The 15,179-nt window shown below is 47.0% G+C and overlaps 1 pseudogene; it reads left to right on the forward strand.

The window, feature by feature from the left end:
- The window catches only part of LOC115315835, a 37,402-nt pseudogene extending 25,861 nt beyond the window's left edge, over positions 1 to 11,541 (forward strand).
- Positions 11,542 to 15,179: the final 3,638 nt, after the last annotated feature.

Raw genomic sequence — 15,179 nt, forward strand, 5'->3', positions numbered from 1 at the left:
ATCTGGACGACCCGCGTATTTAGAATGTTCCAGGCAAAAAATATGGATGGAAATCAGGCTGGAAAGCATCACAAGTTTTCACAGGCACTTATTTAGCCAGTCTGCCTGTGAACGTCGATTTCGTCACTATTCTTGCCGTGGACTAGCGCCGTAATCACAAAGTCACTAAACGCTTGTGCTTGATTGACAGACACTGCATTCGGTGCAGAACGTAGTTTTCTTCCTGCTCTGGACAGTGATAATAAATTTGAGGGATGTATTTTCGCCCTCAAAATTGTATTTAATTACAATTGTATTTGAAATACCCACATTTTAGTATTTAAATACTCATGTCAAATACATTACCCAATTTGTAATTGAATACAAATGCAAAGTACACAAAGTATTTGAAATACGTATTTCAAATACTTGTAATTGAAATACTGCCCATCCCTGCTATTGACTATAGTCAACTTTAAATGAGGGCCGATCTCAGGGCGAGGGACGTGCTTCGTGTTTAATTTTGTTGCTAAAAGCTATATTCAAGGAGCGGTTAAATTGGCGAAAATGACTTGCTAAATAGTATACATAAGTAGATACTATATACAGAGCGTATTTTTTTTTTTTTTTTTTTTACGGTGCTTTTGAGAAAAGGATGTATTGCTAACGTGGATGCAGTCTTTGCCGCATTTTTGCGGGGCTCGGCGGACACTAGGTGAGGGGATAAACGTCCCATTTTGTTGACTTATCAATCAAAATATGTTGATTGACTTTTGAATTAATGGCTCAATTGGCCATGCCGCAATTGCAGTGATAACGGGACCAATTATTGAAGCCTGACCCAATTTAGACAGTCCACAAAAATAAATTACAACCTTTGAGATATTTGTCGTTCCAAAGTTTGCTTTCTTTGCTTGATTCAAAACTGCTCGCAGAAAGGCGCGCCTGATTATGGTGCGTAGAAGCGTGACGCAGTTTTATCGGCTGCTCGTTACTATCTCGACGGCGTGCCTTTGGAGGACGCGCCGTTGTCAAACTTCAGTGATAGTGACGGAGGGACAGAGGTAACTGCGTCACTTTCCTGCTGATTATATTCAGCTTGCGGCCTTGAATTGACCGAAGGCAAAATTTTAACCATGAATATCTTAAAGATCGTTGTCTTTTCACAAATCGCCTCGATTGGGTTAGGCAGTAACCATTACTCACGTTATGACTTCAATTGCAACATGACCAATTAAGCCATTAATTAAAAGGTTAGTTATCAAATTTTGATTAATTATTGAACATAATGTGAAGTTTATCATTCATATAATTTCCGCCGACTAAACGAAAATACGGTGAAGACTGCATCCACGTAGGTATTACCACCTTTTCTCAAAACAACTCTAAAGAAAGGAAAAAAAAAAACCTGACGCAACGGTCGCCCACATTTTAAAACCTTGCAAAAAAGGAAAAAAAGAAGCGTGTATGTCAGACGCTACCGTAACCTTGATGCAGGAGCTTCCACGTGACCACTGCATAGAAGGTACAGTGTTTGCGGTTACATTGTTAACTCCTATATTCAAAGGTACAAATTTGCAAAAACGTACCCTCTGCTAAAGGTTGCCCCCGCTAAGAGTGTATTGATGGTGTGGTGGATTGACAATGTACATCCTAACTCATCTTGTGTGAGGGCGAAGGAGTTGCAGACCTTTTTCAGTAATGTTTGAGTGGATGCCTTCTGCATTTCAGATAGATTTGGTCCGAAGTTAAAGCCCGTCCATGGGACAATGTCATCATCGCCTTCGTGTTTCTCTGAGCAGGTTAACACAGGTGAACTTACAACCGTGGCAACCCCGGTTTGGGGTGATGCATCAAAAGCTACCCCTAAACTTTCGCTTCGTTTGAGGTGAACATCGCTACAAGCCAAGTTTGGGGGGGGGGGGGGGGGGGGGTGTCAGTGTCCTTTTAACGTGCACCATGCAGTAGTGATTCACGACCGTACGCCGGTACGATGCCCATCCAGATCGAAACGGGCAGGGGTGGGGATCGAACCCAGGATGCCTGGGCTCCACGTGCTCCGAGCTATGGCGCGATAACACACTCGTATATGGAGGCAGTTTTTGTGCAACTAATGTCACCAGACAGTCATATAAGAAAAAAAGACACCTGCAGACTGTATTTTATACGACGTACCGGCAGTGTGTCGAGGGACATTGCTAACAGTGCATATCACCGCGCCTCGGCTACCCCCTCGCAGGCGGGGTGGTGCCATCGGAGCCCGGCCCGGCTGGTGCGCTCGATCCTGTGCCTGGTGTTGTGCGCCCAGGTGGGCGTCACGTCCTACCCCCTGGGTCCCGTGTGGAGCGCCGTGTCCAGCTCGAGCTACTACGTCACCGACGTGAGCCCGGCGCCCAGGCGGGGCAGGAGCTTCGTGCCGTCCACGCCGCCTTACTGCCCGGAGACCGGGCGCACCATCTGCACCCACGTTGACGATTACCCCACGTATACCGCACGCCTCATGCTTTCGCTTCGCACCCCCCCCCCCCCTTTCCCCACCTCTGCGCGTTCGCTACAGATATCGAAATAAGCACAACGCGAAAGGTCAATGGCTAAAGTCACTGGAATCTTAAGGAACGCAGGTTATTACGACCAGGCTTCCAATTGCTTCGTGAGTCGGCATTCTTATTGGCTAATGCGGCAACCGCATTGGCCAATCAGATGCTCGGGAGCTGCCCCAACCTGCGTTTCTTAAGGGGGCCCTGCAAGGACTTTTTTTACTGGTTCTTAATTTGCACCGAACCTGTGCGCACTGAACGTAGTAACTTAATGGAACTTTTTTTTTTCTCGAATTTTGCTTTATTTTAAAAGTTATAGGCAACTTAAAATTACAAAAACAAGCAAAAAATAACCTCCTTCATGGCGTTTTTGGCCGCTTGAGTGGCCGTGAATTAGAGGAGGGGTAGTGAGCTCAGCGAGCGCTCACGGCTGCCGCACTCCGTGTCGACGGCTCGAGAGGGCGCCACTAAAGCATGTTCTAAATAGGCTATATGAAGCCGGCACCCAGATCGGCTCGCATTGCATTTTCTGCGCGATTAAACACTAATTCGGCATGACACTTCATTGGCCACAAACGACAGAAAACACGGGGTAAAGATCAGTTCAGAACGGGAGCCACTTCGTGCTGCCATACCACCAAACGGCGAAACAGCAAGCCAATCCTGCGCCGAGGGCCTTCGGAACGCTCGGAATCGGTCGGCTACTCGAGTCCGTAAACGACCGCAGCGCCGCTGCGTACATCCGGGACCTTTCTCCGCTCGTCGCTCGTCTGTGCTTGATCCCACTACCCCTCTCTAGTATGTGCCGCCTTCTTTACCTCTTCGTGGCGGGTATGTCGACGGGTCATTTCTGATTTGCTGACTTTATAAACTGCATTTGTTTCTTTTTTTATCTAAAATACTGAGCAAAAACTGCTTTCATATATAATTGAAACGGTTCGCGTTACTCATATTTTATATTTTGACTACAAAAAAAGCTTTTAGCGGCTCTGACCAGTAGTAAGCCTAGGACCAAAGATTTCACATTTCGCGCGCTTTCGGCAACGCGGGTCGCCCCCGTATGCGAAGGAGGTTTCCGCGTCGCCCGGTTAAATAATGACGTACTGGTATTTAGTTACTCTCTCCGTGCCCGCTGGCTTGCCCGAACCCCCAGAGACGTTAAAAGTGCTAAAAAGGTAGACGCTGAAATATGATTCCAGGGCCCCTTTAAGCTGTCACCGACCATAGTAAAAGGACAGCATTTTTCCTTTTTTTCGTTCCAGTAGTCCTTGTCCTTTTACGCTGCGCTTATTTCAATTAGGGTGCCTACATGTTTCAGCCGCTCCGGAGCGGAAACATGTAGGCACCCTAATTTCAATAGGCAACGACCTGGGGCCCTATGCTACACGGCGGGACCAAGCGGGACGAATGGACCGGGACAACGCCCTTGATGTGCAGCACGCTAATAGCAATCACTTGAACCTGATGCTTTTGACGTGCATCACGAAGCAGCGATTCGAATTTCATTCCACGTTCTCCCGTACTGCAATGCACGATGGCCACTTAAAAAAAAGAAAAATTAACAAAGCTCAGGGCATTAAAGGAATGCTCGAGGTACACCTAAGCACTTCTTATGAGTTGTGAATGCGAAAGCATGCACGACACTCTTCCGCTCCCTTCTTTTGTTAGCGGCATACTTGCGTCGATGGTCGAGCGCGCGCGCTGTCCTCGACGCGCTGACCTTAGGCGTGGAGCGGTGGAGCCGCTGGCTCGCGGACACGCAGCGCCGTGGGGTGGCGGTCGTTGAAAGGGACGCGCAGTGGCCAATGGGACCGAAGTTGAAATCTATCAGCTTTACTCCGCTGCTTTGGGATCGAGGAAACTATACGTGCCGTTTGGCTAGGCTTTTCGCGTGGTTTCGTAGCTGGGAGCTGGCTACACTTGGAGAAAGGATTTAGGTGCCGTTTGGCGCGGCTTCAAAGCTGATGACGTCGGCTCGCTCCAGGGGACCAGTTAATGCTTTCGCATTAAAAAAGGGGAGCAGAACTGTCTTTCTCGCGCCGCATAAAACACTGCGCATCACCGCAAGCTCGTACTAGGCTCGTACAGCATCCGGATATTGCACTAATGATATGGTTATGATTCCAATGAGAAAGAAGCAGTTCACTTACACCACGTTATAAGAAATAGAACGGAGTGCGTAGCTCTTCGTCGAGATTTCTATACACCTTTGCAAGTGGGATCCCAGCTTAACCTCGAACCGCGCGCCAAGGTGAGGCGGACCTACTCTCCAGCCAGGACGTTCGCTGGTTGTCGTACAATGTTGCCAAGCGTCTCTCGCCGAAGCGTACACCACTGAGCGCAGAAAGAAATTAAAAAAAAAAAATTATAAAACGTACACGTGTCGTCTTCGAAAGCGAAATAGCCAGGACAATTAAATAAAATGCCTAAAGCGGTAACAAATCGAAAATTTTCAAAAAGATCGGAGGTCTCAAGGCGCTCTCTTCAGAATGCGCCAAAAGTCGCATGGCCTTTGCATCAAAGATGGCTGCGCTCGCGGCAGCTCTGGCTTCCACAACATGCAGGAACAGAGGCTGCGATCGTTATAAAGTCAGCTCCAACCCCGAGAGATGCCCCGTCCGACAATATGTGACGCTACGATTCTGTGTGGATACCTCCTCCTGCGTTCCGAGACAGTAAGTGTGCCGCTAACGTAAGCCATCGGCGATGCAGCAAACGGCACCATCTTGTCATCGCGCACCCCAATGACGTGCCCCTGGCGCACCCCAGCATGGCGGAAACGGTACGGGGCGCCAGCATCGCTCAAAATGGCAGCGCACAGGAGCCTTTCTTGCAAACGTGTATACTCCGTTTCATATTTGGTATACGAAGCTATCAAAGCTACCGGCGCGAGAGCGTGCTCTCATTTATGATTTCGTTTGCGCGAGAAGGCTCGCAAATAATCAACGAGACCAAGCCCCACCCTCGCGCCAGCGGCTTTGACGCGTTGTGCAATAAGTATGAACAAGCTACGCGCAGAAACTGAGGGAGAGGAGGAAACAATAAAGTCCCTTCATGTTTTAAAAGTAGCAAAAGGTGCGTCGATGCAAGAGGCACGTGCAACGTACAGCCCTTGGGAAGATCATGGCGGCACAGCGCAGCACTGCGCTAGATTTCAGACGCCATGTTCTTCCCAGAAGTGGTGCGCGGCACGTGTCTCGAGCATTTCCACAAGAATGAATGGCACCACTTTTCCCAGGACAGAAGGGCTTTAGGAAACAAGAGCGTGCGTGGACGTGAGAACTCCGAGTTCTGGTGAGAATGATTCGTGGGTTGACCCGAAAGCTTTGTCTTCGCTGCACTCACCGGGCGCGTTAGAACGCGGAACGCCCACGTCTGGCGTTTAGCTCTCGCGTTCGAATAGGTGCGACGAGTGCAGTGGAGACAAAGGCAGCTTTAGGTCTACCCACTAATTGTTCCAATCAGAGATCGCGGTTCCGACGTCTCCGCGCGATATTGTCTCGTCCTCTCCCCCAGTTTTTCGGCGCATACGTAGTCTCGCTTTCATGTATAGAACATTCCGCTCTGCAAATGTCGCCTCTCCGCATTGCACCTGTGCGACATGGGAAGCGCGTTCAAAGGCGGTCACTAACCCGTTTAGAGAAAAGCTCGAAAACTTATAAAAAAATAAAAATAAAAAAAAAAGAGTTTGGGGTGAGTTTTAGAGTATTTTTATCTCATGAATTTGAATATCACCTTCGTTTTTCCCCAAAAATGTAACTACACGCGAGAAAATACGAAAAACACTTGACTAGTCGTCACATCATGCTAGGATCTTTCTAATGTTAGATCTTGCGGACTTCAAGCGCTTGTCGCTCGTGTGGGCAGCGCGTGCAATTGCCCAGAGTGCGATCTCCTCAGCCCAGCAGGCGTATGTTCGTCGCTTTGGAAAGCATGCCAATCACGCGCCTTACGCACGGACACTGAAAATGGAACCGGTCAGGAGCCCTATTTTGGAAGGGCTTATATTCCCCCGCACTGACACCAGTCGTGACGCCTTTCTCTGTCCTTTTTTGAAAATAACGAGAGTGCGCTTGGATAGCTTTTGATATAGGCGCCGGAGATGCGCGAGAACGGAGATTCCGAAAACTCCTAATATGACGTCACGGCCCGGAAAGCAGGGCCTTCAGCGGTACTTTGAAAATGATATTCTGCAGCCTTCGTGCACACAATTGAAAAATTACGATATTCGTGATCCATGGAGGCGAAATGAAGACGATTTAAGTGTTTTTCCTCAAATCCAGAACCGCTCCATTTACCCTTTCAAGAGACACGCGTGTTCGGCACGTGAATTGATTCGAATAATGCATTTTATGAGTCGATGTTCGTATGTTTCAAACACCAGCACATGTCCATAATTACGACAGGGTGATGTAGCGGAGCCCAACTCATTACTCCCGGGCTTGCGTACAAAGAAAAGAAAAAGTATAACTGATGCTTTTGGTGCAGGGCGGAGTTTGAACCAAATACAGTCCAATGTGGCATGCGGCTCATAACTGCGTGACTTGGCACACATGACATAACAATTATATTACTTTAAGAACTCATTCTTTGACAATACCGTATTCTGAAGCGGTGCATGTTATTACACATAATTCAAAACCGGAGACGAGCGGACGACAAGGGAACAGAATTGTACAAAAATGTTTTAAAAGAGACGATTAGGATTGGATTTTTAGGAAATGGTATTAGCCGACCTTTAATCGCACTGGATGCGGCGACGCAGAGCTGTTTACTTTTGTAAGGTGTATGAAAATGAACAAAAAAACATTGCATAAAATACTGTGGCTGTGGACATGCATGATGCAAATACCTTTGCTTCATGCATGTCCCCAGACAGTTTTTGTATGACCAAGATGACCATCAGACACGGAGGAAAGTTGAAACACCTCAGACATTGTCCGCAGACTGTCCTTTGTGGGGTGCATCATCGGCGTGAACGCGGTTTTAAGGGTATCCACGCGGCGTGCCTGCAGGAACCACATCTATCACGTTCTGAGGGGAAGCAAGTCGAAGCACTTCAAGTTTTCTACGCTGTACGTGGACGAGCGCCTAGGCGACTCCGAGCCGAACCAGGCCCTGCTGCCGGACCAGCCGTACAAGACGGCCGTGCACTACGACTACCAGCTGCCGCGGAATTAGAACCACCACCAGAAGAACCTGCATCGTCACCAGCAGCGTCACCAGAAACTGCAGCGGCAGCATAATCAGCATCACCGTCAGCAGCAGCACCAGGAGCAGCACATACAACAGCATAATCAACGCCATCTTGAGAATGACAACGATGACTGGGGTGACGAGCCGACCATCCTGTCGCCCACCATCGTCTATCACAAAAGGTGGGGCCCTATGGTCACTAACGAGACGAGAAGCAGAGGGCGTCTCTTTCGGATGTCCATCCTCCGGTTGGCGCTCGTGCCTTCCGTAATGCTCTGGCTCACGATTCGCGGAAGTTTCACCGAAGCTAGAAAGCTCGCGCTGGAGGCGAGGCAACTGACAGTTCTCTCTGCCGTTCTTATCCTGTTAGTGACTCTTCCACTTTATCACCAATAGGAAGTAGCATAACGGTTTTGGCTGGTAACATTCGGGGGCGAATATCGGAACTGGAGTGATTTCCGGCTCAGATAAATACAGCTAACAATATCCTTGGGCCTTCAACGACTCTTAGTAATGCTGAAAGGGGCAATGCAATGATTTTTAAACTTTCCGCAAATACCACTTAGAACGGAACCTTGACGGTAATGACCTGTAAAACACCCGTTCGTTTTTCACCCCACGCAATCGAAGTCGCAGAAAAAAAAATTGAAGAAAAACGAGCAGCGTTCACCCCCTCAACTCGCAGCCAGAACAAGCGGCCACGTGATCTGGAGCCGATTATATGCCTTCACTAGCTGCGTTCAATTAATCGACACCTCCTGCACCGCTACGCAAAAGTGCTGGGTGGTGTGCTTCCGGTCGTATTTCAATACATATACCGGAAGTAAACTGCCCTGCACTCTTCTGCACTGGTGCAGGAAATGCAGGTAAATCGAAGGCACGCAGCTACTGTTCATAGCCATGCGCTGGGGATGGCAAGGCAAAGGACACTTGCTGAGTTCCAGACATTGTTATGGTTCGGCTATTGTCGTCATTGCAGCGATTGGATACGGGCCACTACCCTAATTCTTCTCGGTCTATCGATTATCACGAGCCCAAACCGAGTGCCCACGCAATGCTCGGGTCCAATCGTTGAGCCGCATTCAAATATCGTCGCTGGGCGTTACTGCGATCGCGCAGCTACGTTATCAAGTTTTGCGAAAGAGAGATTGAATGAAAACGCTCGCTTTTGTACTTAAAATTACACCCCAACAGAGGAGCTTCATGGCCAGTGACGTTGCGTGCGAATATCATGAGTCCCACTATACACCGTTTCACCTTATGTTGTACCGCAGCGAAGGCTGGAAGAGCGAGCTCATGGCGTTGGCAGCTGTCCTTAAAGGGGTACTCCACCGATTTTTTGAGCTACCTCAACTAACTATATTTTCTGACTCCCCGGCCTTTACTCTCTCCGGTATGCTATTTAGAATCGCGAAATTCATAATAGTTATTGCGAAATCGGCAAATGAAAATGATGCAAAAACCAACATTCAAATATACGCGCGCTTTTCAGGGCCGTGACGTCAGTGGCAGGCAGGCTTGCCAGTCGAGCAAGCAGCCAAAAAATAGAATATGCCAATCATTTGTTCCGTGCTGGAGCGCGGGTACTGCAGCGAGCTTCCCAAGCATTCATTCGACACCATGAAACTGCTTCGAATCAGTTTAAAACGAAATCTACAGCCCAAAGACTGAACCCCTGCCTTCCACTGACGTCACTTTTTCATTGTTGCCAGTAGAGACTTCGAGCTTGAAAAACACGGTGAGGACCAAAACTGTAAATTCAATAACGTCGCGAAAAAACAATATTTTGACCTAATATTTGGGATACTATTTTCGCGATGTTTGTTGGTTAGTTTAGCAAAATTTCAAGCAAATCGGAGACAATGAAAAAATCGGTGGAGTAGCCCTGCATGAGAGCTTGTGCCGCCGACATGTGCCTTAGAGCAAGGAGCTCGCGCTTATAGCCTTTCCTACGGTACACCATAAGGTGACATAGAGTATAGTGCCAGTAAGCTAGGGTAAAATGTAAAGTGAAATTTGTCCACACAAAGTTTAAGCCCGCTTTCCAATCCGTTCGCACGAGCTTGCGAGTTAAAAATGCAGCTGTGACTGGTCTAACTGCTGGAAAGCCATGTTCATCAAGATGATGATGCACATATTTCTGATTCCGAGTAAAACGGGTAAAACTAGTTGCTTCAAAATTTGGTATCACATTTAAACCTACCTTTATGCCCCACTATTTTTAAGTGAGCGACTTGACTTCGACTTTTTTTTTTTCTACCCCCAAGCGTGTGATCACTAAACGATTCACTACATTGAATCAATGTGATATTAAGACACAGCGGAAGTAGTGTCTGGATGTATCATTTCTAACAAACGTTTCTACTACATTGTGAACGCGCACTAATTGTTTAGCGTCCAGTAGGCTCTTCGCTACTCTCCTGGGGGCTGGCCAAGGAAAAATAGAGCCGTCATTTCTGTTAGACCTGTTGCTCCCCACAATTAAAATGGACGAGGAAACGGTATATGAAAGCCGTCGTACCCAGGCAAGAAGTGCCGGTGTGTATATCGAATCGACAATTTTTCTTTTATTAATTTCAGGGTCATTCAGACGTTAGACACAATGGTGGTTAAAAGAACTGAAATGACACATACAGTCGAGGGGTAGTTGGAGCGTGTGATTGCAAACTGCAGATTTGAAGGTGAAGAACTCGGTGATGAAGACGACGGAGGCAGGAGGCTGTTTCCTGTCTGAGCTAGTCTCCTGGATAAACGAGTTGAAGTACAGGTTAGTCCAAGAACTCGGTACGCCAACTTTCTATCGCTTGTCGGTGTCATACGGCACTTAAGTGGGAGCCGCCAACATTAAACGGGTGTGCGATAAAAACGACCCAATGGTACTGGCTCGCCCGAACAGCCCATATCACAAAACTTTTATCAGTCCCGCTTTGAGAATTTTACGAATTGACCACCAGTAAATGTGAATTTAGAGTGTATAAAGGCATAAACAACTATAATATGTATACTTTATACATTCATACATATCCTCGTGCAAGCATACCCGCATACTGACAAAGCATTTACAAAGCTGGGGTTACCGTGAGCAAGAGGCAAAGTACATAATTTCATTGCCGCCTTGTCCCGGTTTGTTCTAAAAAAAAAGAGTGTGACGTGTTGCGTTTTTTTTTTTCTTTTTTTACTTTCAAGTATGATGTGGTGATTTTTTTTTTTATTTACAAAGTGGGCGGATAATTTTTTTTATTTTTTATAATAAGCTGTTGTCAATTAGCGCTTTGTATACGTTTGTTCCAAGTCCATAGTAATTTTTGGCGCTGTTGTTGTACCAGAACTACGCTATCGCGCCTATGTCTTCTATTGCGCACGAATTTCTCGAGTAATAGTTAAAGAACAACGACCGAAAAAACGTGTAAAAAGTAAAACAGCTGTCGATGGTTTGATGACTGGTCGATTCAGTAGCCAGGACTTGAAAGCGGCAGGCGCCTGGACGTGAAAGACTAGTGTTCATTGCGGCCGCCCAAGTGGTGTGATGGCTGTGATGACGACACTAGTGATGAGAACGACGCATCCGTATGTGGAAACCCATTATTCCTCTCAGGGTCCGGGTAAAGCGAGCCTTCGAGGTAGACCCGGCGTGTCTGGTGCGTACCAGGTTCGTGTTTCCCAGGGTGGGCCTCAACGACCGCTCCGTGTGGAAGTACATCGTCAACGTCCACAAGAGGGGCTCCAGGGCCAGGCAGGCCATCCGCGTAGACGTTTGCAGGTAGATGTGTATCTTGAATGCTCTAAAATGACATTTATACGTACGCGCACCCCAAGGCACATGACGTGACAGGACGTGACGTTACGGTATTACGTGCAATCCAATTGTCACGTGACACCATGACTAGTCACCATAATGTCACGTGATGTTTAATGTCTCCTAATGATCGAACTTGAACGATCGCTCCCTGAATACTGCACTCGATGTAATGTTTTATACGAGTATGTTTTGTCGATGACATCGTAACCATGCCAGGATGTTTCTGGATTTTATTTAATGCCACAGTAACTTCAGGGTGTAGAAATGTTCATACAGTCAAAACTAATATTGACCAACGAGGAGAGTGAGCGGATCGAAGTAAGGGAAAAGCAAAAAATAATCTTGTTGTGATTACAACCAGGGGTTTACCTGGGAATTGAAATTAGGGCGGTTGTCTAAATTTTCAGGTTGGGGGGGGGGGGGGGGGGGGGGGGGGCATTGAAAGTAAAGGAGTCGTGGTGAATTGAGGGGGTGCTTTCGGAAAAACAAAGGGGGGTTTACACCCCTGTAAAAGGGGGGGGGGGGGGTGTATGGAAATCACTGATTACAACTGATCTGATTACAAGCGCACCTAGAATAATAATGTAAATCAAAAATGGAATATGTTAATTGCCGACAGAAAAAAGAATTTGAATAATTTTCGATCGGCACATTCTTAAAGGGGCCATGAAACCTTTTTTTCAAAGATTTGCTAAATATATATATATATATATATATATTGTGGGGTCCTTTACTATTTTAATGGGGGGGGTTCTTTACGGAGGTCCACTACTATTAATCCCGCCCGATCGGTATGCGCTCCGCCCGTCACCCAGGAAGCGGCATACAGCAACGAGAAGACAGTGAATGGGTTTACTGTACCTCCCGGTGGCCCGTCGTCGAGAGCCGGTAGTCCGGGCCCGCCGACCCTTGTTGTCGCCCGTCGATCAGAACTCACAGTCGGGGTCCGTGTCAAGGCCTGCGGATCGCCTTTCCCACGCCAGCGCTGCGTAGGCTGGCTGTCCCGGGCCATCAATGCCCGAGTCTCGCTGCGGAACCACCCCGGGATCGTCATAGCCCAGGTCATATGGCCCGGGCTCGCCGTTTCCACCGGTCTTGCTCCAGACCTCGCTGGTGGACCGCTCCGGGGTTCGTTATGGGCCAGGGGGGCTATGTTGCGCTTTTTGCACTCCCAGGAGACTACGGAGAGGGAAGTGACATCAACAACGCAGCAAATGCAGATTGGATGTTGATTTTGTTTTCTTCTGTCAACATCCAATCTGCATTTGCTGTGTCGTTGACGTCACTTCCCTCTTCCAAGTCTCCTGGGAGTGCAAAAAGCGCAACATAGCACCCCAGGCCAGGCAGCTTGGCTTTGACTAGTGCCACTAAATAAGCTACGCTTCAGAGTAACGGCACTTCGCCATATTGTGTCTTAAAATCATGGTTGCCAGTTATCTGAAGCTTTATCTGAAATCACAGGAAACGCTTCTCCGCCCTCTACAAATGTTTAAAGAGTTCGCGAAAGAGCAAAGCAATCTTAGATGACCTTCCTAACACCAACTCTAATGCTGAGGAAGCCTCCCTTATGAATCAGGACGATCGGCAGTTGTGTCTGCTCTGCATACGAGCCAAAATGGCAGCGCCCACAACAATGTCGGGGAACGGAGTGCCGATACTCTAAGCGCAGCTCATTTAGTGGCTCTAGCTTTGACAGCTTTGACGTTCCTTGTCCAGCTACCAGCCTCGCTCAGCTCGCAATGTCTCGCGCCAGCTCGTGTCTTCTCCGCCGGCCGCCTGTCACGTGCTCTCTGCCTCGTCTTTCACCCCCGGCTCCCACCACATATATATATATATACAGGGTGCGGCCGTAAAAACTTTCACATTTGGCACGCCTAGCAAAAAACGAATTTCAAACGTACATACCTGAAATTGGGCACACGAACGTCGTTTATTCCAAAGTTTTTTGCCTATTTTTTTTCAAGCGTCAACTCTGGAGTAGCGAATTATTAGAAAGATAACAAAAATGGCAGACGTGCATTTCCTATGGCCTATACCCGCCCGTTCGCCGTCTGCTATCTAATTCGCGACGCCGCTCCCAGATGGCGTACTGAACGCAAAAACGCGGGAAACGCCGCACGAAAGGCTGGTGTCGGGCGAGATAATCGCGATAAAAAGTGATTTTAACGAAATATGTGAACGATTATGCCCTTTTACTTGAAATTTAAAAACTGGCGGACGCCCTCGTTTAACAAAAATATGTTCTAAAGCAGACGAACGTGTGTCTTCATTTGTCGTCTGCTTACCTGTTGACGGGTCCGTTCCCAGTGAAAGCTAAACTTTGGAATCAAGAGTGCCGCTGCTGAGGCATCTTGATTGTTCCTATTTATTGCTTTTGTTGCACTGTCTTCTGCAGTTATTATCAAAATATTTTCCGCGCCGCCCTGCGATGCCGCAATACTCGGCAAGTGAGTGTGCCCAGGCAGTCAAGTGGTACGTGGAGCGGAACTCGCTGGCCACAGCACAACGAAAATTTCGCACTGCATTTCATAAACGCCCGCCTTCACGCCCAACTGTTTTGAGTTGGGCGGATCGTTTTGTGAGTGGAGAAGACTGTAAAAAGAAGAATCCAGTCAGTGAACGTGAGAGCCTACTAAAAAATGAGGAGCTCATTGAAGCGGTGCTTGCTGTCTTCGAGAGCGAAAGACGAGCAGCTGTAAATAAATGATCTCGTCGCATCATGGTGTCTTCTTGCTTGCATGACGATCTGTCAGAACTTGACTTGAAACAGGTAATTTCAACAAGTGTTCATATATTTGGTTCAAATCACTTTCTATCGCGATTATCTCGCCCGACACCAGTCTTTCGAGCGGGTTTCCCCGCGTTTTTTGCGTTCAGTGCGCCACCTGGGAGCGGCGTCGCGAACCAGATAGCAGACGGCGAACGGGCGGGTATAGGCCATAGGAAATGCACGTCTGCCATTTTTGTGATCTTTCTAATAATTCGCTACTCCAGAGTTGACGTCTGAAAAAAATAGGCAAAAAAACTTTGGAATAAACGACGTTCGTGCGCCCAATTTCAGGTATGTGTGTTTGAAATTCGATTTTTGCTAGGCGTGCCAAATGTGAAAGTTTTTACGGCCGCACCCTGTATATATATGTATATATAATATATATATAATATATATATATATATATATATATATATATATATATATATATATATATATATATATATTATATATATATATTTCATTTGATGTTCTCGGATTCATGACACTCTGTATTATGAACATCAAATGAAATATATATATATATACATATATATATATATATAGAACAGCACCTGGGAACAAAAGACGGCACTCGAGAGAAATATGCTCAACGAAATATTAGCCCTTAAAGGAGTTAGCCGAGGAGGTTCCAAAAAAGTGAGATTGATGGAACGTTTCGGGCCTGGTAGGCTCTTCGTCAGTCAAGTGAGAAGACTTCGTCCTCCTTTTCTTTCAATCAAAGAAAAAACGGTCGGAAAAAAGAAGAAGTTAATAAGAAAAATGCTTACCGTTTAGCGGGTATCTACTCAACTAAATTCTCGCTTAAAAGTTTAATATATCCCGATACCAAGGCAATAAATACTATGGAAATAATTAAATATAATATTATTACTGCCATTCTTATCATAAAACCAGT

The sequence above is a fragment of the Ixodes scapularis genome, unplaced genomic scaffold, assembly GCF_016920785.2.
Source record: "Ixodes scapularis isolate PalLabHiFi unplaced genomic scaffold, ASM1692078v2 PGA_scaffold3__209_contigs__length_174095766, whole genome shotgun sequence".
Classification (NCBI taxonomy): domain Eukaryota; kingdom Metazoa; phylum Arthropoda; class Arachnida; order Ixodida; family Ixodidae; genus Ixodes; species Ixodes scapularis.